Source organism: Ambystoma mexicanum, chromosome 12 (genome assembly GCF_040938575.1).
Source record: "Ambystoma mexicanum isolate Mex_15411 chromosome 12, UKY_AmexF1_1, whole genome shotgun sequence".
NCBI lineage: Eukaryota > Metazoa > Chordata > Amphibia > Caudata > Ambystomatidae > Ambystoma > Ambystoma mexicanum.
Window position 1 is genome coordinate 991,423,582 of NC_090936.1, and position 23,640 is coordinate 991,447,221.

The 23,640-nt window shown below is 43.7% G+C and overlaps 1 protein-coding gene across 3 annotated transcripts in view; it reads right to left on the bottom strand.

Annotated features, from left to right (window-relative positions):
- Window positions 1-23,640, bottom strand: part of NCAPH2 (non-SMC condensin II complex subunit H2) — an 899,214-nt gene that overhangs the window by 864,833 nt on the left and 10,741 nt on the right. The gene's annotated exons all lie outside the window — the stretch shown is intronic.

Consider the following 23,640-nt stretch of genomic DNA (forward strand, 5'->3'; position numbering starts at 1 on the left):
GTCACTGAAATAGGCGGGTTCTAGTTTGTTTAAGAGCCCATTTTAGCATCATTGAAACGCCAAAACGGTTGCGCAGCACTCCAAGAGGAATAGGCAAGAAAGCCAAATTACAAAGGCATTAATCCACCTCAATGCTAGAGGACCCTGATGAATACTGTCTAAAGCAGTAAGGCGACGCGAATGAAAAAAATTAATATATATGACACACACACTGTAGGCATGCACCCAATCGAGGGAAAAGGATTTTTTTTTAAATAATGTATGTTAAACTACCATGCCCGTGTGCTTAAAGGCATGTCCCCGATCAGGAATTTTTAAAATTGTTTTGTTATTTTGTATTGAACTGCAGTGCAGGTATGCCCCAATAATACAGGCCTCAGACACCAAGTATTGTAACATACTGAAGCTGGCAATGAACCTGAATAGTCTCTAATCTATGCAATATATAAAACATGTATATGTATTTGGAGAATAGAGCCATAGAGAGGGCAAAGCTGACCAAATGCACCTATGGGGGTCTGTTGAAAACGGTTTGCCATTCGTCCTGGGCATTCAAGCCGACTGTGTGGCTTTGGGTGTTATAAATCCACCAGTGTTCACATGTAGCAAGTCTATTGGCAACAGCATATTGGTCCGACCGCCCCCACACGTTCAAGAACCCTCCACCGTAGGTCATCACAACTGTGATTATATTCTATAAAGCGGGCAACTAGAGGCGAAGAAAGATTGCGAGTCCTGATCCGGGACTTGTGTTCTGTGATCCTTAATTTTATAGGTCTAGATGTTTTGCCTATATAAGTCATTTCACATGGACACGTCAGCGCATATACAACGTTCTCCAAGTTCATGTGATATGATCCCTGAGATTCCAGGGCTTGTTGTTAATAGTGACGATGTTGGTAGCAGTCGTCGACCCACATTGGCAACAGTAGCCACATGGAAAATGGCCAGTAACCTTCTCCATCCCCCACATTTCGGTGATGGTTTTGGGTGCCTTTTTGACTTGAGACCTGTCTGCCTGGGATAACCAGGTTTTGAGACTCTTTACCTTTTTAAATGCGTACATAGGGTGGTCCAAGCCTGTGATGTTCAATTGTAATAGATGCCAGTGTTTAGTAATTGCCTTCTTGATCTCTGCATGGTATGTGCTATAGGTCATCGCGCAAGCCATGCGCGACTTATTCAGGTTCTCACGAGTATTTTTCGACTGTAGCACCTCATGATGTTGGTGACGTGCCCTTTTGCGAGACTGTCTCAATATGTGATGAGGGTACACTGAGATAATCTAACCTCTATGGTGTTCGCCTGCGCCGAAAAAACTTTGTCTGTGCAGTTGCATCTGGCCCTTAAGAATTGACCATAAGGGATTGAGGGTGAAAGCTGTCAAAATGCAGGATAGTATTTCGATCGGTGGTTTTCCGATATAGGTCCACCACAATAACCCCATCCTTAGCCTTCAACAGAAGATCCAAAAAGGGAATAGATGTGTTGTTAACGGACATAGTAAACCGAAGATGTTCATTCAAGGAGTTAATCCATGTCAAGAATTGCTCATGGTCTCCTTTGGTTTTGTCCCAACTAATAATGATGTCATCTATATATCTTTTGTAAAAGGTAATAGATTGCAAAAAAGGATTTAATTCATCAAAGATGGAAACTTTCTCGAATGCCCACATGAATAAGGTGGCATAATTTGGTGCAAAACCAAACCAAAGGAGACCATGAGCAATTCTTGACATGGATTAACTCCTTGAATGAACATCTTCGGTTTACTATGTTAAGTGACTTCAATTCAGCACTCCAACTAAGTCAATGCCTAGTCTGGGATGCCCAAGGGAAGCCCTTATTTATATATTTTCATGACAAGTTCATAGATCTGGATGATAAACCCTTGTATAACGCCCCTCTCTTTGAATCCCCCTGACCTCACTGAGCCGAGAAGTAGGTTTGGTTTGCAAATTAAAAGATTTATTTGAAAAATTAAATGATATATACATCACACTTTTATGAATAAATTAATATTTGATAGCACACTTATGAATATAATGTTGATCAACAATGGGTAATGTTACAATTGCACACTCTTTTCAATCAGTGAGGAGTTAGTATAGAAAGGATAAGGTAGCAGAGAATACTTTTATGGTTTCAAGGAAAAGCAATGATGGAAAGAATGCAGCACAGAAATAAACTGATATGGTTTCAACAAGAGATAATATGATCACTTTTTCTTTTGACAATTCACTTCCCCCTATGCAATATAAGGAGATGGAAGGAGAGCACACAGGTTTTCAGGAATACAATCAAAAGCAGTTCAGTTCCCCCCCTAGCAAGCTTAGAGCAACCGGTATGCTTAAAACAGGCAGAATTACTTTTAAATGTGATTTGCAATGAAGTGAAAAATATGCTAAAAATTATTTGAATTCCCTCTAGGAGATTCAGGGTAAGTGACAGCTACTTTGAATTAGTTCAGGTCAACACTAGCAATGATTCATGAGGGATTATCAGGTTGAAAACGAATTTCAGCAATGGAAGCAAAAGACAGCTATTTTTGACAGGTGAAGAAGTTGAGTCAAATTGCAATTTGCGGCACTTTTTCCGAGTGCGTTGAGTTTTGGGGAAACTTGTTGGAAAGCTTAGGTTCTTAGCTTTAAAATGAAAGTTAAATCTCGCGCCTAGGACGTGCGGTTCAAAAGATAGATGATTTAGTGGAGGTAGATTCTCAAAATTAAAGTAAGATTCAAATGACAAATGACACTTTCATAGGTTTGAAATCACAAAATGGACACGATTTCTAAGCAGTTCTAAATAGGTGGAAATGGTTTGAATTAGATTATTTTAAACTAAGAGATTGGTTCTGCACAGCTCTGGCTGGATACTCACTCCTAATTTTGGCAGGAATGGGCCTCGTCACAGATCTGGTCAACAGGTTTAGCTGAGGTTCTCTCTGCTCTGCTGGTCTGGATATCTGGTTCTGGCAAAAGTTCTTGGCACTGCACAGCGGTATGGTCTGTGGTTCTGGATACAGCACTGCTCTCTGGGTCTGGTTCTGGCAAAAGTTCTTGGCTAGAATCAAACAGCACAGGCCGTTTTATTCTGATGTGCCCCTTGGAGGTCTGGGGTAAATCAGTTTGCAAAATTGTAAGGCCAGCTGAGAATACTTTTAGCTTGCAGTGGGCCTTCTGCTTCAAGGTTCTGGAATCTGGAGTCTGGTTTTCTAAGTTCTGGTCGCTGGATAGTGCCTGAATTTGGATGTCGTCCGTCAAAGTGCTTCGCAAGAAAGTGGAAAGTGAGTCTCTACCCGAGTCTCAGTGGCTCTTTTTCTGTCTTTTGAAAGTGGGTGGGAAGGCTAACTTTCTATGCCCAACCCTCTGATGATCCTGATAGGCTAGAGGATTATCTGTCCTTTAACTGGATAACTGAGTTGTGAGTCAGAGTGATGCTACTCTTTTACAATCTATTGAAGAAACACCCCTTTGCTTTTACTTAGAACCCAATTTTTCATAATCAAACATGAATATACAAGTGGTTCATAATACATGTACACATCACCGATAAATTAAGACCGGTCTCTGTTCAAGCCTCATGTTCCTGCGAGCTTGGGTTCAGAAACGACAACATTTTGCGCTTTTAGTGGCTTTTGCCATGTTGGTTTTTCATCAAATCTTCCACGGAGGTACACCCCCCCCTCTACGCATATTACAGTAAGTTTTCATTTTTCTAGCATAAACCCTGTGTCTGCAATATTGATAAATCCCGGGGTTTAGCCTCAGGTCATCCCACAACGTTGCGCTTAGTCTCAAAATGTGGGTACATATCTCATATTAAGAATCTCCAAATTGAACATTTGTCAGCTTAATACAATATTTTATAAGCAATTTAATAAAACATACATTTGCTCTCAATTCAGTACATCCATTTGCTTGTCCCCGCCCCCAGGAACTTTGCTTGACTCAGATCAAATGTCTTTCCTTCCCCCAGAGCAACTGTTGACAACCTCAAATCAGCATATCCTATTCAGTAGAGTCTATTGTGTTGACTGAGGTCAGCAGACCAGGGTGCCACTCTGCATCTGATTAACACGACCATATGATCTCCTGTGCTGTTGCTGGTAAGAGCAGGTGTCTAGGCTTCCCATGGACAGAGGCCTCTTGAACTTTTAATTAAATCAGACTGTCTTCTAGTATATGGCCCGGGAACAGTAGGTGTTAAGAATTCTCATTAACCAGCAAGGCTTTGAAGTCCCAGCTGGCTTAGGTTCCTTTTCAGCTCCTGAAATGCAGGTCTCCTGTCAGAGTTAAAATCGCTAGCGCCGGTCAGTGTCAAACACCGGTACTGCACCCATTTTTGGGAGCTGTCTTGAATACATTTCAAAAAGGGGATTTTACTTGATAACATATGATCCTTGCTAACATTGTATTAATGTGGATTCTGCAGTACAGTAATGTAGAACACCCAACCAGAAGTTGGATTTTTTGTCCGGTGGTTTTGTGCCCATGATTTTAGCGATTTTTGACAGCACCATATTCCTTTGCACCGATTTCGCTCATGGCGCTTCTGGCCCATCACACTCGCACTGGTGGGTGGCAGGTCAGGCGACCATTTTGTTGTGCGCAAAAACTGCGCGGCAGTCCTGGATTCTGGCGCAAATGTGGACTTTTCAGCCATCTTCGATTTTCTAGCCCACAGCACCAAATGTTGCAGCATAAGAACTTGAACGTGGGTCGATACACCTAACAACTATGTCCGTTAACAACACATCTATTCCCTTTTTGGATCTTCTGTTGAAGGCTAAGGATGGGGTTATTGTGGTCGACCTATATCGGAAAACCACCGATCGAAATACTATCCTGCATTTTGACAGCTTTCACCCTCAATCCCTAAGGGAGCGCATCCCTTATGGTCAATTCTTAAGGGCCAGACGCAACTGCACAGACAAAAAAGATTTTTCGGCACAGGCAAACACCATAGAGATTAGATTGTCCCATAGAGGGTACCCTCATCACATATTGAGACAGTCTCGCAAAAGGGCACATCACCAACATCGTGAGGTGCTACGGTCTAAAAATACTTGTGAGAACCTGAATAAGTCACGCATGGTTTGCGCGATGACCTATAGCACATACCATGCGGAGATCAAGAAGGCAATTACCAAACACTGGCATCTATTACAATTGAACATCACAGACTTGGACCACCCTATGTACGCATTTAAAAAGGGAAAGTCTCAAAAACTGGCTATCCCAGGCAGACAGGTCTCAAGTCAAAAAGGCACCCAAAACCATCCCCGAAATGTGGGGGATGGAGAAGGTTACTGGCCATTTTCCATGTGGCTACTGTTGCCAATGTGGGTCGACGACTGCTACCAACATCATAACTATTAACAACAAGCCCTGGAATCTCAGGGATCATACCACATGCAACTCGAAGAACGTCGTATATGCGGTGACGTGTCCATGTGAAATGACTTATATAGGCAAAACATCTAGACCTATAAAATTAAGGATCACAGAACACAAGTCCAGGATCAGGACTCGCAATCTTTCTTCGCCTCTAGTTGCCCACTTTATAGAATATAATCACAGTTGTGATGACCTACGGTGGTGGGTTCTTGAACGTGTGTGTGTGGGGGGGGGGGGGGGGGGGGTCGGACCAATATGCTGTTGCCAATAGACTTGCTACATGTGAACATTGGTGGATTTATAACACCCAAAGCCACACGGTTGGCTTGAATGCCCAGGACGAATGGCAAACAGTTTTCAACAGACCCCCATAGGTGCATTTGGTCAGCTTTGCCCTCTCTATGGCTCTATTTTCCAAATACATATACATTTTTTACATATTGCATAGATTAGAGACTATTCAGGTTTATTGCCAGCTTCAGTATGTTACAATACTTATCGTGTCTGAGGCCCGTATTATTGGGGCATACCTGCACTGCAGTTCAATACAAAATAACAAAAAAATTCCTGATCGGGGCCATGCCTTTAAGCACATGGGCATGGTAGTTTAACATACATTATTTAAAAAAAAAATCCTTTTCCCTCGATAAGGCGCATGCCTCCAGTGCATATATATATATATTTTTTCCATTCGCATCCGCTTCACTGCTTTAGACAGTATTCATCAGGGTCCTCTAGCATCAAGGTGGATTAACGCCTTTCTAACTTGGCTTTCTTGCCTATAACTCTTGAAGTGCTGCGCAACCATTTGGGCGTTTCAATGATGCTAAAATGGGCTCTTAAACTAGAACCCACCTATTTCAGTGACTTATGCACTTTTGCCGATTGCTTGGCAAAGTGCATGTCCACATGTGTGCATATTGAGGCGCCCAATGGATTTTGTGCAATTGCACCTCTTTTCCCTTTCTTTACCTCAGTACATCAAGATGGATGGCTTGCTTTGACGTACCTTTCGAGGCAGAGAGAGCATTGCAGCTCTCAGACCGCACGTGTGACGTGTACGTACCACGTACAGTGTGGATATTTATGCCTGGGAGCTTGACGGAATTACAAGTTCGTCACTTCCTGTTTTCACTTGGTTGCAGCAAAGCGGTGTGTACGGAAGGTAAGCTGGGGGCATGACATGTTATCACATTACTCTGTTATTCTAAGAGGAGTCTTTTCAAGCTATACAGATGCCTGATGTGACTGGCTACTTTGTTTTCAGCCGCGGGCGGCCTGCCTGCATGTTTGCCTTCTATTTACATCTGACTCGGGCATATTTTAGGGACTGTTTTTCCATAGCTCTTTTCGTGATGCTGTTCTGGTTGGGCACCTTGTTGCAGGCATGGGCGGTCAGTGTGCATGTTTGCCTAATATGTACATCTGATTTGGGCGCATTTTAGGGACTGTTTTCCATTGCCATTTTACAATGCTATGGGTTAACTTGAATCAGTACAAGCTCGGTAGAGCTGTTATTTCAGGAGTTCTAAACTGCATAGAATGGGCAACACGAAAATAGGCCATGTGAGTGGAGCAATGAGGACATCTATACTTTTTCAAGCATCCAATGGATGGACTAAGAATGGAAAAATTTTCCTATTGAGAATTGAACATTAGATATATTCAAATATGCGAGCGAGACGATAGTCTTTTGAAGTTAAACTTAGCTTTCTCTTTTCTACTAACATACTTTTGTGGTGTTCTGTTTCATGCAGTTGCCCCAATGGTGTAACCCAGCGAGTTTGAAAAATAGCGTTGCAGTTACGCTAGTAAAGCTTGACTATTGATGGCGGCTTGATAACTCCAGCACTGTTCACTTTATTTACATCCTAATGATGGAAGTGTTCTATGTTCTGGGACCTTCCAGCAATTGCCTATAGGCGAGTTGCCACGCAGTTTTAATTCAGTTCCCCAAATTACATTGTTAATTGGGCATTGGTGGGCTGTACTAGCCTGAATGCCCCAACGTCTTTTTACTAACTGGGACTGGCGGCTCTTTCGGCTTTCTTGCTTCACTTAATTTTGAGCGATTTTGACCATGGTAACCATGGCCATATAATGTCAATGTTTACCCTTGCTTTTTTTAGATCTAATTCATTGGATCTATCTTCGGCACGGCCCATATGTATATTCCTGGATTCATTTACAGGACCCTGGGACCAACCTTCAGGGTTGAGATGACAGTAATCACCATTTCTCCCTCTTTATGTCTCACGACTTACCTGAATTTTAGAGAATGATAGAAGTTCCCCCATTTTACACTCACAGATCGCCAATTTTTAACCTGCTATGGATTGTTCTGTGTCTTTTCTTCTCTCTTTTTCTTTGTTGTGCTCCTTTTAGATGCGACTATTGTTTTTAATATGCAAGTCTGTATTGTTAGTTTTAATAATATTCTTTCAACAAAGACGCAGCTGAAATATCAAGGAACCGTCACTTTTGAAGGAATGCTTCGTCCTGAAGAAGATTGGCATCAACTGCATTAAAGTTAGATGTGCTTTACCATCGAAACTACTATTTGTTATTAGTGCCAGGCTTATTGTGTAATTTACTGCCTTGACACCTTAGTAGTTGACGCACGGCATCCCATGGTTAGCTTTTGTGTGTTTTTGACTATTGTGAGATTGATGGTGAAAAAGCAAAAAGTAGAACAAATACTTCACAGGTGACTGACGGTTCCCCCCCTTGAGTGATCCCCTTCACTCATTCGAGGTCCTCGTCATTGCACCTGCGAATTAGTGATTTGGACCAATTAGATGGCCCTTCCTTTTTCCTTAAATAAGCACTTTATACTATGCACTTTAACTTCAATGTATAGGTTTATATTAAACCATCTGGAGCTCATATTTAATATGTATTTTAATATTAATTAAAACAAGTTTTTTACAATGAATTCTGGTCTTATGTAGGGTTGATCTGTGGTGTGGATCTGGGGGTCCTTCTTATTCATTTCCTGCCGGTTATGTCCTGTTGATTGAACATAGTTACATTCCGCTGGCATGACTTTTGTTTGAATATTGTTTGTTGCTTCCCCTCTGTCAGCGAGGAAGGGCGTAACCCATCCGTTGCTTTATAGTGGAAGGGGCAGTGTCAGGCAAATGCATGTCAGAGATTGTCAAAACACAACAGGATGCTTTCAGGGCATGTGCACCAGAGAAGGACATTGGCAGGCTCACATATAAAGAAGGCGGTCTTTGTCAGCATGACTCAATCGTGTTTGGGGGGGTGGGGGGAGAGCATAGTATGGTGAATAACAATCAGTGTGGGTTGGCTCTGGGCAAGAGTAGCCTTGACACCGGACAATGACCTATAGCCACAGCCACAGCTAATGGCATGTGGCGGAGGGCCCACAGCTTGAAGTGGTGGAATGTATCCTACAGAAGAGCAAGAAGGAGGGTCAAAGAAATTCTGAGCGGCTCCGGGCCGATCGGAAAGGGGAGCATGAACAAATGATGCCTTATATCAATGCAGAGAAAGAGCAAGACAATGTGTTTCAGTGCCCGACGGATGGCCTGGTGGCCCACAGCAAAAGAGGGCTGGCAGAAGCATGTGGACATTTGTGTCACTTGTTGGAAGAAAAAACAGAAAGATAAGCAAAAGAAGGAGCAGTTCAAGCAGATGGATTTGAAAGGCACACAGTGGGAAGACTGGCTGTCGTTTGTTCTCCATGGAATACTGAGAGAGCGGTCAGCGACAAGGTATTCACCATGCAAGATGCCATTTGGGAGAAATATGACAAGGACTGACTGCGGGTGCACCTAGGGACTGGGAGGTTCTAGAGGATGACTATATACTCGACTTTGACTTATTATTTATTATTTTATTTTTACATTTGTATAGCGCACATGCAGCCCTTGGGCATTGCAGCGCTGTTACTTGTGAGTAGCTTAGTTACAGATGAATAACATGTGCATCCAAGTCATATATACATAACATAAAATTGAGCACAACATACATTTGAACATTCTAATCTTGCGGGAATAGATCCCATGTTAGCTAGTGAATGGTCAGTGCTTATGAAGAGTTGTGTTTTCACTGCTTTGTGGAATGCCAGATAAGAGTTTCCTCCTCGAAGGGGTGGTGGTAGGGCGTTCCATTGCAGAGCTGCTAGGTATGGGAAGCTGGCGCATCCTGCGCGGGCTCTCTTGATTTTAGTTACTGTGAGCATATTCATATAGGGTGTTCTGGTCGGTCTTGTGGAGAATGTGGGGTCAATTCTCTCAGAGAGGTAGGGAGGGCAGTTTGGTGGCTACACATATGATTGAGGGCAAGGGCTTTAAAGATAACCCTCTCCTGAACTGGGAGCCAGTGCGCTCGTTTCTTGGACAGTGCACACAAACATGACAGACACCTGAAAGGGGCGTTGCTGGATGTTAGAGTGACAGGGATGCTCAGAGCTAGAAAGGGAGGGGCATGTAGTTATGACTGTTTTTGTTGTTTTAGATGCACCTTAGATTATGGCCAATGCTAAAAAGCAGGGCAGTGTTTATGCAGTGCAATGCAGAAATGAATAGCTTTGCATTGGTTTGATGATAATTTTTAGCTTCCTTATTGAGTATGTATGTATCAGAATAGTTTTACTGCAGAGTGCTTTATGTAGAGGTAGTGCAAGGCTTTGGTCAGTGATTCATAGATAAAATTAGGGGGGGAAACTGAGCACGATACTGCACTTTCTTTTCGTTTGAGGTACATCTGATGCAAATGGACTGGCCTACAGACTGGCCTAAGAGACTGGCTTAACAGCTTAACACCCATGCCAAGCGATGTCGCAGGCACAGCTGAGCTGTGGAATGCTGCGATGCCTCACACTGCCTGGCATGAAGAATCCCTCCCAAGAAGTACACAGTGATGAAGCTGCTGGCTCAAATCCCAAGGCTGCCAGAACCTGCCTCGCAAATAACAGCCTGCGCTTGCGAAATGTACTTTCTTCCTCCAGTTCTGCAAAATTACCCCTTTGTTATCATACGTGCTGGTTTATGGGTGGAGAATAGATTTAGCCACTCCAATGTACAGAAGGATGAGCCAGGCCTGGGAGGGGCAGAGCACTGAGCACCCTCCTATGCACTGGTGTGTGTTTGCATTAGAGCCAATTTCTCGCTACTTCTGGTCTCCTGTTTATTATTTGTGTCCAAGTGCCGAGTGCCTGCTGCCCCTGAGGTGGCGTGGGGGAGCTGGATGAGCACTGGTATCGTGTGGAACAGGATGATCCTTTAACACGTGGTACACGCAGAATGGCCAAAAGGACAAGGGACATTTAGCGTCCATTCGTCATATTGAAAGTACACCGTCAAGGAACACCAACAAACCCCAACCATACTGACACTTAACCAGATATTAAAGTTTATGCTTTTTATTTTGACTCATTCATTACAACTTCTGAGTAGGATTGTCACAGTTCTCCATCTTTCAAAATTGCAAACAGTCCTATTTAACATTGAAATGCTAGACTAACTGCAGTGGCTTATTAAAATGCATTGGGCAGATACCAGATCTTAGATTGCCACAGCATCAAAAGGTTTGTTTTTGGACTAAAAAGGCGTATGAACTCATTTGCATTGACCAGAACTTTCAGTGGGGCATTTTTAGTACTGGGAGATGCGGCTTTAGATCAGCAAGTAAATGAGGTGGCATGAATGTATGTTTGATCCACAGTGACAAAACCACACCTTATTGGCAAGGGAGTAGATTATTCAGGAGACATTAACGCAAGTATATTTTTTCGCATGTAAATGTACTGTTGTATGCTTAGAGAGTTCATGCGCCATCTCAGTTTTCCAATTAATTGCACATGATTTGAAATAGTAGCCATGCTAATATGATGTGCCAAAATAGTAGTAATAATGTAAAGCTTCTTTCATCCTTGCTCAGACTCCATAGACTCTTCAGCTGCAAAACTAGAGTACTACGGATCAAACCTAGCAACTTGAAATTAAATCTCAATGCTCCTGTTCCTCACTTCCCCCACACCGACCAAAGTGAAGCAGGAAGAAAAACGTCCAATAGCCCTCCAATGCAGACGATGCTGTGATAGAAAGTGTCTGGAAACATGTTTTCCCCCCCAATACAAAATGCATTTTTTCCTGTTTTACTATGAATGGCCCAGGTACTTAATTTTGTTATCCTAGTCAGATATACCAAGGCGCAAAATGTGCACTCTTCGCTGTGAATAGATTTAATAGTGATATTGGATTCTTGGCAGGTAAGAACTAATGTGCTCTGTGTATGTATAGAATTGAGGTGGCGAGTGACTTTCTATGGCTGGCTAGTAGCTTGCAAATTTTTGCCCCCTGACATACCTTCATTTTGCCCATGGTGGATCCTACTTTTTATTTCTAAGTCTAATGCCACACACTTTGATAGTTCTTTAGTTACAACAGAACATGATGTGTTGTATTCATTTCATTTATTCGTGTGGTATACTTGACAATTATCAAATTTTTAAAAAGTGTGTGCCTTTTTAAATAAAATGTAAACAAGTGTGACAAGTAGATTGCTCAACAGTGCAATCTTGACCCTTGGACAAGTAGATTTTTTTTTATTTTTTATTCCACAGCCCTGAATTTGGTTACGCCCCTATTCAGCTGAGACCATACACTCAGGTTCCAAGCGCGTTTGAGTAACCCGTCTAGATATTTAATCTCCATCAGAAAGTTCTATTTTTCTCTAAAGACTTGATTTTTCCACTGAGTTAGACATACTATGCCCTACAATGTATGCCTAAAGCCCAACGGCAACGTGCTTTCCTTGGAAGCAAGACGACACAAAGCAACATAGGTTCAATCACCTGGTCCGCGCTTAGAAACCTCTGGGTATTTAAGCACATTATAAATACGCAACTAAGACAAAAAAAACACAATTACACAAATAAAAAACAAACCATTCCTGTAACAGCGCCTCGATGCCCGCGGGCTGTTGGAGCGCTTTAAAAATGCAAAATAATAATAAAAATGCCCTGGCAAAATGCATCTACATAGGCTTCGGAAGAGGGCAGGATAATTATTCTGTAGAGTGGTCTCCATCTTATCTGCTATGAAATCACATAGCAAAGCATAAAATAAGCAGTGTCGCATAGCAATTTGCTATGCAATTCTGTAGGTTTGCTAATCAAATGGACACTTGTGTAGCAAAGTTAGCTATTTAAGTTGCCCTCTTCAATGAAAACACAGCTTGCCCTGCATTCCTCTTGCCCTTGATGCTCTCTTCAGCCTCTTTTGTCTGTTCCCTTCAACTGCGAATGGTGAGAAAGTGCAGCAGTAATCATCTCCTCCACTCTTAAGTGCCAAAGGCATGTGTGGGCGTGCTAGGCAAGACTATCTTTTTCTTTTTCAAATAATTGCAAACCAGAAGTAATCGGGATGATGCTTTTATTAAGTGTTCTATATCCTGTCTGGCAGACTTTATATTTTTTTTTAATGCATTCATGCAATTTCATTCCTAAAATGTATGTCGTTGCATAATGCACAATTATAGTATTAATACTGTAAAACACTGCATCATCTCAATGCTTTACAATAAAGTTTAGGTTAGTGTATCTAAATTTCATAGTGTCAACTATATTTCATTTTGTTGGGTAAGTTGCATCATATTGACTAGTTAACACTTTTGAAAAAGTACATGATCAAATGCTTTTGATGGCAAACCTAGTTCTGTAACCTGCAGATTGCATTCATCTTGCAACTGGTGCTCAACCCATGAACAAAGCCATACTCCTTGACATTCTATATTATTATCCTTTTGTTTTATACAAGGTACCCTGAAAGTGAGATGACCACAAACCACAATATACTACCTAGTCTGCCGAGTTCTCTGCTTGCTTCGCAATCCACTCTGCTTAGTCTCCTCTTACATAATGAATACACAAAGCGAACGAATTGTTTACGCAAAGTAGTGATCAATACTTCCATCCAGTCTGTACATTTACAGATCTAATTCAATAGCAAATACAGTAGTTAGCCTCCAGAGCTCGCTTTGGTTTATGATTATGGCCATATTATATATTACCACCTGCAGGAGACAGCTGGCCAAAAAGTTTTCAGAGCCTTTTTGTCATATCTATTTGTTTCCATTTCATGCAGCTGTTTTACTTTTTATAGACACTCATGGATGGCTCACAAAGTCTTTACCCACTTGCATAGTAGAGTGGATTTTATGAAGTGCAAGTAGCATTTACAAGAGATGTCTTAAACTTTTATTTTACATTTTCTTTGCAGTAAAGGTCAAATAAAAGTTTCACTCTGCATGGCTGGCCACTGGATGGCAGCAGTGTGCAAAATAAAGTGGGTTTGTAGTGACATGCAACATTTTACAGAAATGGCATTTTAAATGTGTTGTCCTCCATTGCCATGGGTGGAGTGCATTTTTCTTAGGTAAACTAAGTTACCTGACCTGTGGGTCTAGCTGGAGTTTAAAGAATTTGCAAGTCCTGACTCACTCCTCTCACTGTCTTATTTCAGCAATACGCAAAACTGCTGGATTGTTGCACATTTATGTCTTGAGTACAAATAACGTCTGGTGACATTAACAATATTAGTATGAAATTGCTAATCAAATGGGTCTACTTGCTAATCAAAAACACTTTAATTAGCAAATGCTGCTAATCAATTTTAGAAAACTAATTTATGCCTTGCATAGCCTCAGCAGGTTAAGCTTTCATCTAAGCAGTTCAGACAGGGTTTAGAAGTGAATTTCTAAATCAGCGGTGGCGTCACTAAAGACTGAACCTGCAAAAAGTGAGTAAAAGGAAGGTGCTCATTAGCAACACACTTATGGATTCTTTTTCTGGATCAAAATGCACCAGATCAATATTCAGGGACCTGACCACACAAAACGAAGTGCAAGGAGCCACTCTCTCAACAAAACTGAACTAAAAACCTACCTCCTTGCCTCAGTTACCCTATTTATTATTAGTGCATTATATAGTTTAATTAACTTTTCACATTCTTAGAAAAAAATAATTACAATTACATTTGACAACGAAATACATTATATTAAAAACCATTTTATAAAATAATCTTGTCGCGTCAGCTAGACTAATTTCATTACATTATCCCTCCTTTACCCCACCAATATAGGCACATATATCACAGTATTATTCATTTCCTTTTCAGGAACTTGCCATATTCTATACGCATCTTAACCAGAATCCATCCGAACTGTTTTCACGCAGTTCGTTAACAAACTTAACCAAGTAAAGTGCATATTTAACGGCCATCACTTTGCATTCCATCATGACACGTCTTATACCTTCCAACTTGTCTTTCTGTTAACACATTCGAAAATATCTTTTTTCCAGAGGGATGTTGTACCAAGGACACCACACGGCCTGGACTCTCAGTTTATTCATCCTAAATTGGAGACAAAGGGGCCTCATTACAAGTTCGGCGGTAGCCATTCCGGTAAAAATGGCATGCTGCTGCCGGACTTGTGAAGTTTTCCGGCACCTGGCTTCACGGAAATATCGGAGGATTACGACCCTGATGTTCCTGGAAGTCAGGCGCCGGAAAATCGTTAATCCCCATTTGAGTCCTAGTCCTACAGGACTCAATGGGAATGGGGATGTCGGAAGCACCGCGGGCAGCTGCCGCCCCGCCTGCCAGGTCAGACCAGGAGGGCAGGACGGCAGTTCCCCGCAGACTCAAAGTGTGCCGGTCCAGTAACAACGCTGCCGGTACACCGCTGATACCAGCCCGGCACACTCCTAATGAGGCCCAAATTCTCCTATGCAGTCGGCTTGGGAATTGACTTGGATATCACTGCGGTGTCAAATAGGTAAATGTCATCCTAACAAAAGTATTACAACTTTTTAATTTCCCTAACTGTTTTCATCATTCAAACACCAATGCCACAATCTGACATATTTGATTTCTTGCACGAGAACACCCTATCCCTCTTCCCATTGTGGGTTCCACGCCATTTTTCTAAAGAATGCCTCACTGGTGTGTGAATTCAGCTAGGGATTTACAGGCGCCGTTTAGGATAGATTTCTTCAAAGATAGTTAATATTGTTGTTCGTTCAAACAATATTTAACTGGCCTGTATTAAAGCAGACAAGGAGGTGAGGCCCATTTCCAATCCAATAGCTTCTATAGGGGTACCTACGGATAATACCAGTAATCTGCACCACACCTACGTTTAACCAGTTATCGTGATTGTCATTTCAGGTCTCTAGTGCATTTGTCCTACTTAAACAAGTTTCTGCTTAAATGCCCGAATGATCCCCAATAGAATATATCTTGATGTCTTCTGCGCAAACAATTTAAGCAAAGCCACCTTAGACAGCGCTTTTTCTCTCCTGCCTTCAACCAGTTCTTAGCACACGCTTTAGCTTTAATATCATAGCCCAAATATATGTAATTCATCACCTTCAATAGCTCCAGCAGTGGTCTGCATGGTGATTAGATTAAAATTCTTTCGACTAAAAACATATACATTTCGTTCTTCCCATGTTTACTACGAGGTCATTGATCTTGGCATAAATTAAAGAGTGTGGCAAACCTTTTCAAACCTACCAACGTGTAGTCCAAAATGATCACCTCATCGGCACAGGCGAGCCAAGGTACATGATTATTCCCCACTTTATGGGGGACAGTCGTTAACCGCTCGCAATACCTTCGCCAGGTAAAGATTAGGACACAGACCTGTTTCACCCCCTTACCACTGGCCATTTCTTTGGAAAAAAATCACCTTTGCTGTTCAATCTTACCTTAGCCCTGGTGTCAATATGGAGTAGCCCGATTAAATGCAATAATCCGGACAGAATAGCCTAGTTTCTCAACTTGACTCACAGATTCTTTCAGTTAACTGAATCAAAGGCTGCTGTAAAACCAATAACAAGGGCAAAGAGGCGGCTTATCTTTCATTCTTGTATGTCTTATAAAAGAAGTTTCCCCCAAAAATTGTTCAAGTGGTTAAGGCCGGTTTGAAATGCATCTAGTCGCTCACCCTGGGTCACCAATTTTTCAAATTTCCCCACGGAAAAAAGTGGAAAATACTTGCTAGACACATCTAGCAAAGATATCAACCTATAGTTATACAGATTATTACAATCAAACATTTTGAACACAGGGATCAAATGGGCTAGTCTCCAAGAATCAAAAATGTCACCAGAGGTTAAAACAGAATTAAACAGTCTTCCAGATAAGGTGTGTACCAGGCCTTTTTACACACAGAATTCTTGTCAATACGGCCCTTTTCATTCTTCCTTGCTTACAGCCGACACATGCTATTTATAGCAGCAACCCCATACATCTCGAAGGTCACTGGTGACAGGCTGGGCGGCAGCAGCAGCTTGCAAACCTACTCTTTACTTTAGTAATCCACACAGTTCCTTAAAGGAAGCAACTGGAAGGAGTCCTAGTCCATTTTTGTTAACACTCTGTTAATAATTCTAACATGATAATACTTTGAGTAGCGTAGAAGGAAATGTGTGTTTTTTTCACTTTGTTCAACTCCCTGCATTTTGTAGGTTACAGTTATTGAAGCATTTTGAATCATGATCATGCTTTTCAAATTGCTTTAGGACACATGTAGAATTGTGTAAAATGAAAATTGTCTTGAACTAGCGCTGCATTTCTGCTTCATGTACCTCTGTTTTGATCAGCTTTATTAGAGGCAAGTGCAGTTGCAGCATGATGGGCATTTCATACTTTGTTTTCTTTTCATCACCGAATCACATCAATTGCGTTTGATGTCTCAAAGTTTTAGAAGAGCCTCCCAACAAGCAGTTGTTTGGCATTTGTGAGAAGGAAAAGCTTTTAGTGTTCTATATGAAGATGTGTTTTATTTAGCCTTGAGATTGTATGGGTCTGTGTTCATGTGCATGCATGAAAAGGCACTGTACATAGTTTGTTGTCTTAGAGAGCAAGGAATAGCTGGGCATGTAGTCGGACCTTTACTTTAAATCCCTTTCTGACCACCCGCCCACCGCAAGTGGGCATAGTGGATGCAGGTAGAAGCAGTGCTGTATATATTTTCAGTGACACAGATTGTACAGGTAGCTCTGAACAGGACTGCTATACATTCAGTCAAAGTAGCCTAATTTATCAGCAGATCTGCTATACACATGTCACGGCACAGTGCCAATTATTCACAGCAGGGCTGATTGCATCATGCCCACATTTCTTAGCAGGACTGCTATGTTTTGGGACAGTTCCTGAATTTCTTTAAAAAGCTGCTGTAATAAAACACGAACATGTGTTGGCATTTTCTGCAGTAAGCTAAAGTACTGAGCAACAACAGTGTCTGAGCTCTTCCCACCAGTTTCACTACAAAATTCCTGAATCCCGTTACTGCGATGTAGAAAACCTTGCATGGAAAACAAAAAATGTCCCCCCAAGAATAGATGGGATGGATGGGGGCGTGGCCAGCTGGCGACCGATGAAGACGTGAGCCCGTAGTGCTCCCGAAGCCGCCAGCCACATTCTGAAATATCCTGGGAATTTGGACAAATATATCCCTAAAAAGGTTCTTCAAAGGTGGTGGAAACCTAGTAGGAACACCATCTGCAACTGGAGCTGAATCCGAAGCGTCAGTCCCAAGATATTTACATCTGGAAAGTGAAGCAGTCGGCGCCAAAACGAAACCAAAATGGCAGACGGCGATACAAGCTAGAACTACAGGCGCTGCCTCTCACGGACGCTGAAGATAATCCGTATAAAACTGGGAGAGACCCAGCCCACAGATCCGACGGAAGCGGCGCCAACCTCCGCCTGGGAAAGTCAGCCAGTCCGACTCTGACACTCGCTACAGACCGAAAGAAACAAGCACCTCCCTTTCCCCCCCGTGGCCCTCGCTGGGCTAGCCATCCTGCGGGACGACCTCCCGGCTTCCCAGAGGCCCACAGCACCAGCATACCACAGGAGACCTACCTCCATCCAGCGAGCACGCACGCCTAATACACGGCAGGCCGAGGACCGCACGGGCGCTCCGGTCCGCCGTAGAGCGCCTGCTGCCAGCAGCACCGACCGCTGCGGTGACGAGGAGAACCTGGAGAGCAGCGCAGGGAAGGACCGGTAAGGAGAAGGGAGGGCGGGGAACGGCCATCACGATCTCCTGAACCACCGAGGCACAGCAGATGGCACCCCGGACTGATTGTCCGCCTGCCCGCCCCCCTGACTTCCAAAGCCCGACCTACTGCCAAGAATATCCGGGGGGGAAACTACGCGCTGTGACCCCACGCGTGCCCGGAGCAAACAGGGGAGAACCACCCGGTTTGCCCAATAACCAAGGGGGAGAGGTGCAAGGGCACAGTGAGCAGACGTCCAAAGCTACAGGACCAATATTCTCCACAACACAGGCAAGTGCCCAAGATCAGTCCAGCTTGCAGAGGGCAAGGTAATAGAGGCAAAAAGTGTCCCCTTGCAAGACAACATAATCACTCGTGAACAGAAAGGGCACCCCCAGAAAGACTAGAATGAAAGGTGGAGGCGCCTAGTATCAGGCCCCACATATAGTGGGTCAACCCAACCATTACACTGCAATCTCTGGGCACCAGGGCACGCAAAGATACACCACTCATGAGTGACACTGTGCCCACCAAACATATGGTATGAAGACACCAAAAAGACCCAATAGGACTCCCCGAGACGAGACCAAGTGGAGAGGGATTGATACAAGGAAATATATCGCACAAACAGCACTGGCAGTGGGGCACACTGAAACTGTACTAGAACGAGATTGCAACGCTGCGCCACTGAAGAGTGACACATCTGTTTCACTGAGCTGCCCCTATACCACCAATACAGCAGGGCAAACTAATCTGATAACCCGAGCTGCCTCGTAACAATCTCCATACCAGAACCTCACAAGAGCCAAATATATCACGCCAGAAATGGACAAAGAAAGGATCAAGAAAACTGGCACCCAGAGCACAATCGAGCAATACACAACGTCTAACCCGGCACCGCCTACGGATCAGAATAAAACAGACGAATCACCAGAGTCTGGGGACGACATATCCCTCAGAGACGTGATGAACGCCATCTCCAATTCTCGAACCTCCATGGAAGTCAAAATGGACAGCATCTGTACAGAGGTCTCCTTCCAGAAACTTTCGTCTCGAACAGGGGAGGCAGAAACGTGCATATCTGTGACGGAAGACGAGATAAGAAGCATGGGTCAACAAATGACTACTGCACTAGATCGCATCAAAGCACTGGAGGAGAGGGTGGAAGAAGGAGAAGGTCAATCGAGAAGGAATAATATTCGAATCCTCGGCCTGCCCGAAAAAACAGAGGGACCTAGCATGGAGCTGTTCCTCGAACAATGGCTCGCTGACCTATTCGCTCCCAAATCCCTCTCAAATTTCTTTTCAATTGAGCGGGCGCACCGGATACCAACTGGCAGACCAATCCCCGGAACACCACCACGAACAGTGATAGCCAAGATCCTAAATTACAGGGATCGAGATGCGATACTCCACATGGCAAGGGCGAAAGGGACCATGACATAACGGCTCCAAAATAGCCTTCTTCCCTGACTTTACTAGAGAAGTACAAAGAGCAAGGCAATCCTTTGACCCTCTTAAGAAGCGGCTACAAGGGCTGAATGTGAAATACGGTTTGCTATTTCCGGCACAGATGAAAATATACCATAAAGGGCACAACGGTGCACTTCACAGACCCTAAAGAGGCATGGAGCTGGGCGGAACGCAACCTAGAAGGTGACTGGGGCCCATGGAGACGGCAAGAAAACCGGATAAACAGACCCCGGCCAAACAGACCGCCAAATGAGCCGCCACAGCAGCAAATGGAAGAAATACCACAGAACGGAGATGATTAAATACAATCAACAGGCATCTGCATAGAAACACATTCCGCAAGTGGATAAACGGAGGCACAAGCTGGAAACAAATACCTCACAGAACGGCTGGCGGCTACGATAAGCCACACCACACACCGCTCCCCCTCGATTGCAAACGGCAAAGAAGATAACTCGCAAAAACCCACCGTGGCATCTCCAATCCACGGCGGCAAAAAGAAAACCCTCAGTCTCCACTGCTGCACCTCCAACGCCACAGTGACAAGAGACACCCAAAGTTCAAAAGTTTGATTAAAGCTTGGTTGTGTGGGCGACAGATGCTTCAGTTGCGGAAGGAGTATGGGGAGGGGGGAGAGTTGGGAATTGATCACGTTATTTGTTGGCAGCAGGAAAAGCACGGCTTGGACATGCACGTTGAGTTGAAAGGACACCAGGGCAGCCCAAACTGTCAGCGCAGGACTCCTCTCGTCTAAACTGCGACCACTGACACATACAATCACACACGACAAGGAAGGAGTGTAACTGGACCAAACACCAAAAAGCTTACTCTGATAATGTGGAATGTTAACGGCCTGGGAAACAGTATTAAGAGAAGACTGGTAACACAATACCTGAATCGTCATAATCCAGACATAGTACTACTTACCGAGACACACCTGGCCGGCACAAGATGCCAATTTTTCAAGCGAACCAAATACTGTACAGCAATACATGCAGGCTTTTCAATGGGCTCGAGAGGTGTGTTAATACTAAGAGAATCCCTATCGAAATATCCAGTATAACCCAGGATACTGGAGGAAGATTTGTTCTCATACAAGGAGCACTATGGAACCAAACCATTGCCATACTGGCGGTCTATGCTCCCCCTGCGCTTATAACAACTCTACTCGACATCACACCGATCATAGCCAATAATACTGCAGATATAGTAGTAATAGGTGGAGATTTCAACGAAGTAATGGATGTCAATAAGGACTGCACACATATAAGGGGGAGAAACCCAGCGATACCAACCAAAATAGCCACCTTCGCAACGGCAATGGGGCTGAAGGACGCATGGAGAGATTTGCATCCGACAGAAAGACAATACTCGTTCCACTCAGGTGCACACGCATCGTTGTCTAGACTGGACTATTTCTTCCTCCCCGGCGAAAACATACACAAGGTAACAGAGGCAACTCTACAGCCCCGAGGGATATCAGACCATTCCCCGTTAATGATCCTACTTGAAACAGAAAGACCCCTGCCCCCACCGACATGGCGGCTAAATACATATTATCTAGGATTCCCAGAGCTGGTAGAAAAGATTCAGGAAGCTACCGCTTCATATTTCGAGCTAAAGCAAGACTCGATAAACGATGAAAGAACCATATGGGAAGCATATAAGGCAACTTTGAGAGGTGAAATACTGAGTTGGACAGCAGCACACAAAAAAGCGCACAGGAAAGAAGTTGAAGACGCTGAAACAGAGGTGAGAAATGCCGAGATGCAATATATAAACACAGGTGCATCAGATGACAACAGAACCCTGCAAGTGGCAAAAGAAATTGCATAACATCACACTCACCTGTGCGAAACAAGCACACAGAGCCATGCGCACTAGACTATATGAGACTGGAGACAAAGCCAGCAAGATGTTGGCGTGGTTGGAGAAGAGAGAGGAGGGGCACCGCCAGATAAGATGCATAACCACCATAAATGCAGAACGGACCTCGACTGATCCAGACATCGCGGAAACCTTCGCAGCGTACTATGAGGCGCTATACGCCCCCCCCCCCGACGACTCCGATGGATCCCAGCATTCTAGATATTTCTAGATACACTCACCATTCCACATTTAAACGATACGCAAAGAGCGAGTCTAGAAACAGAAATCACAGAAGAAGAACTATCAACAGCCCTATCCCAACTCCAAAATGGGAAAACCCCAGGACCTAAAGGCTTCCCAGTAGAGACGTGGAAAAAGATCGGCAGTGGACAAATACCACACATGCGTAAAATGTTCCTGTATGCCAAAGAAAGAGGAATCCTGCCCCCGGATTTAAGAAAGGCCACTATAGTGGCGATACACAAGGAAGGCAAACCGTCAGACGCATGTAGCTCCTACAGGCCGATTTCACTTATAAACATAGAAGCCAAAATACTAGCCAAGGTACTGGCTAACAGGCTCCAGACAGTAATAAACACTCTTATCCACCCAGACCAATGTGGCTTCATGCCGCAGAGATCCACACGGATGAACATTCATAGGCTGCACGCCGCTATTGAAAAGACACCAACATTGCAGGATTCACTAGCACTCCTCACAATTGACTTCGAGAAAGCCTTTGATTCAGTCCCCTGGGAGGCCTTGTGGAACATCATGGGTAGAATGGGGCTGGGTGAACAATTCATAGGTTGGGTCAAGCTACTATATAATGCACTGACAGCTGAGATAAGGGTGAATGGATGGACCTCACGCAGCATTAACTTGGGTAAAGGGACCAGACAGGGTTGCCCCCTCTCTGCGATGCTATTCGCACTGGCAATTGAATCCCTTGCAATAATGCTGAGAGGATCACAGCTGTGGAAAGGGTTCCAATGGGCCCAGGACTGGGAAGATAGAGTCTCCCTCTATGCTGACGATCTACCTGAGTGATCCATCAGTGTCATATCCCATCGTCACCCACATACTAAATAGATATAGAGCATTTAGTGGACTACGGGTAAACTATAGTAAATCCATTCTATTCCCGATTAAAGCAATCGATGCGACAGCTCTAAATAACTTCCCATACAGAATAGAAACTGGTCAGTTCAAGTATCTTGGGGTACAAATTACGACGATCTCACGCAATACGTATCCCAAAACCTAAACCCAATTAGAGATAGATTCGCAAACGATGTGAAACACTGGATGACCCTCCCTCTTACACTATCGGCAATGTTTAAGATGCTGGCTCTACCACGATTTCTATACATCCTCCGGAAGGCCCCACTGTATAAACCCAAAATAGAATTCCATAAAATAGACGAGATTCTCAGAAAACTGCTGTGGGGAGGAGGGCACCCCCGAATTGCACTAAAAACCCTACAACGCTCCGTATGGGAAGGAGGTATAGGACTTCCCCACCTGTAAACATACTACTGGGCAGCCCAGATGCCAATAATAAATAACATCCTTCACAACAACCCTGAATTACCACACATTAGAGCGGATAGCCAGATGAGAACAGGGCTCACCCCACTAGAGACCCTCTACCAAAGCAGGACACGCATGATCCCCAACACAACTACAGCACATAGAACGCAAATATGGATAGACGCACACAAGCATCTAGGTTGGGAAGGGAAGCTCACACTGGCACAGCCCCTATGGCGGAATAGGCACCTACCGGAGCTTGGTAACTTCCGAAATGGGCAACCTGGGAGGTAGCTGGGATAACAAGGCTAGCAGATATAA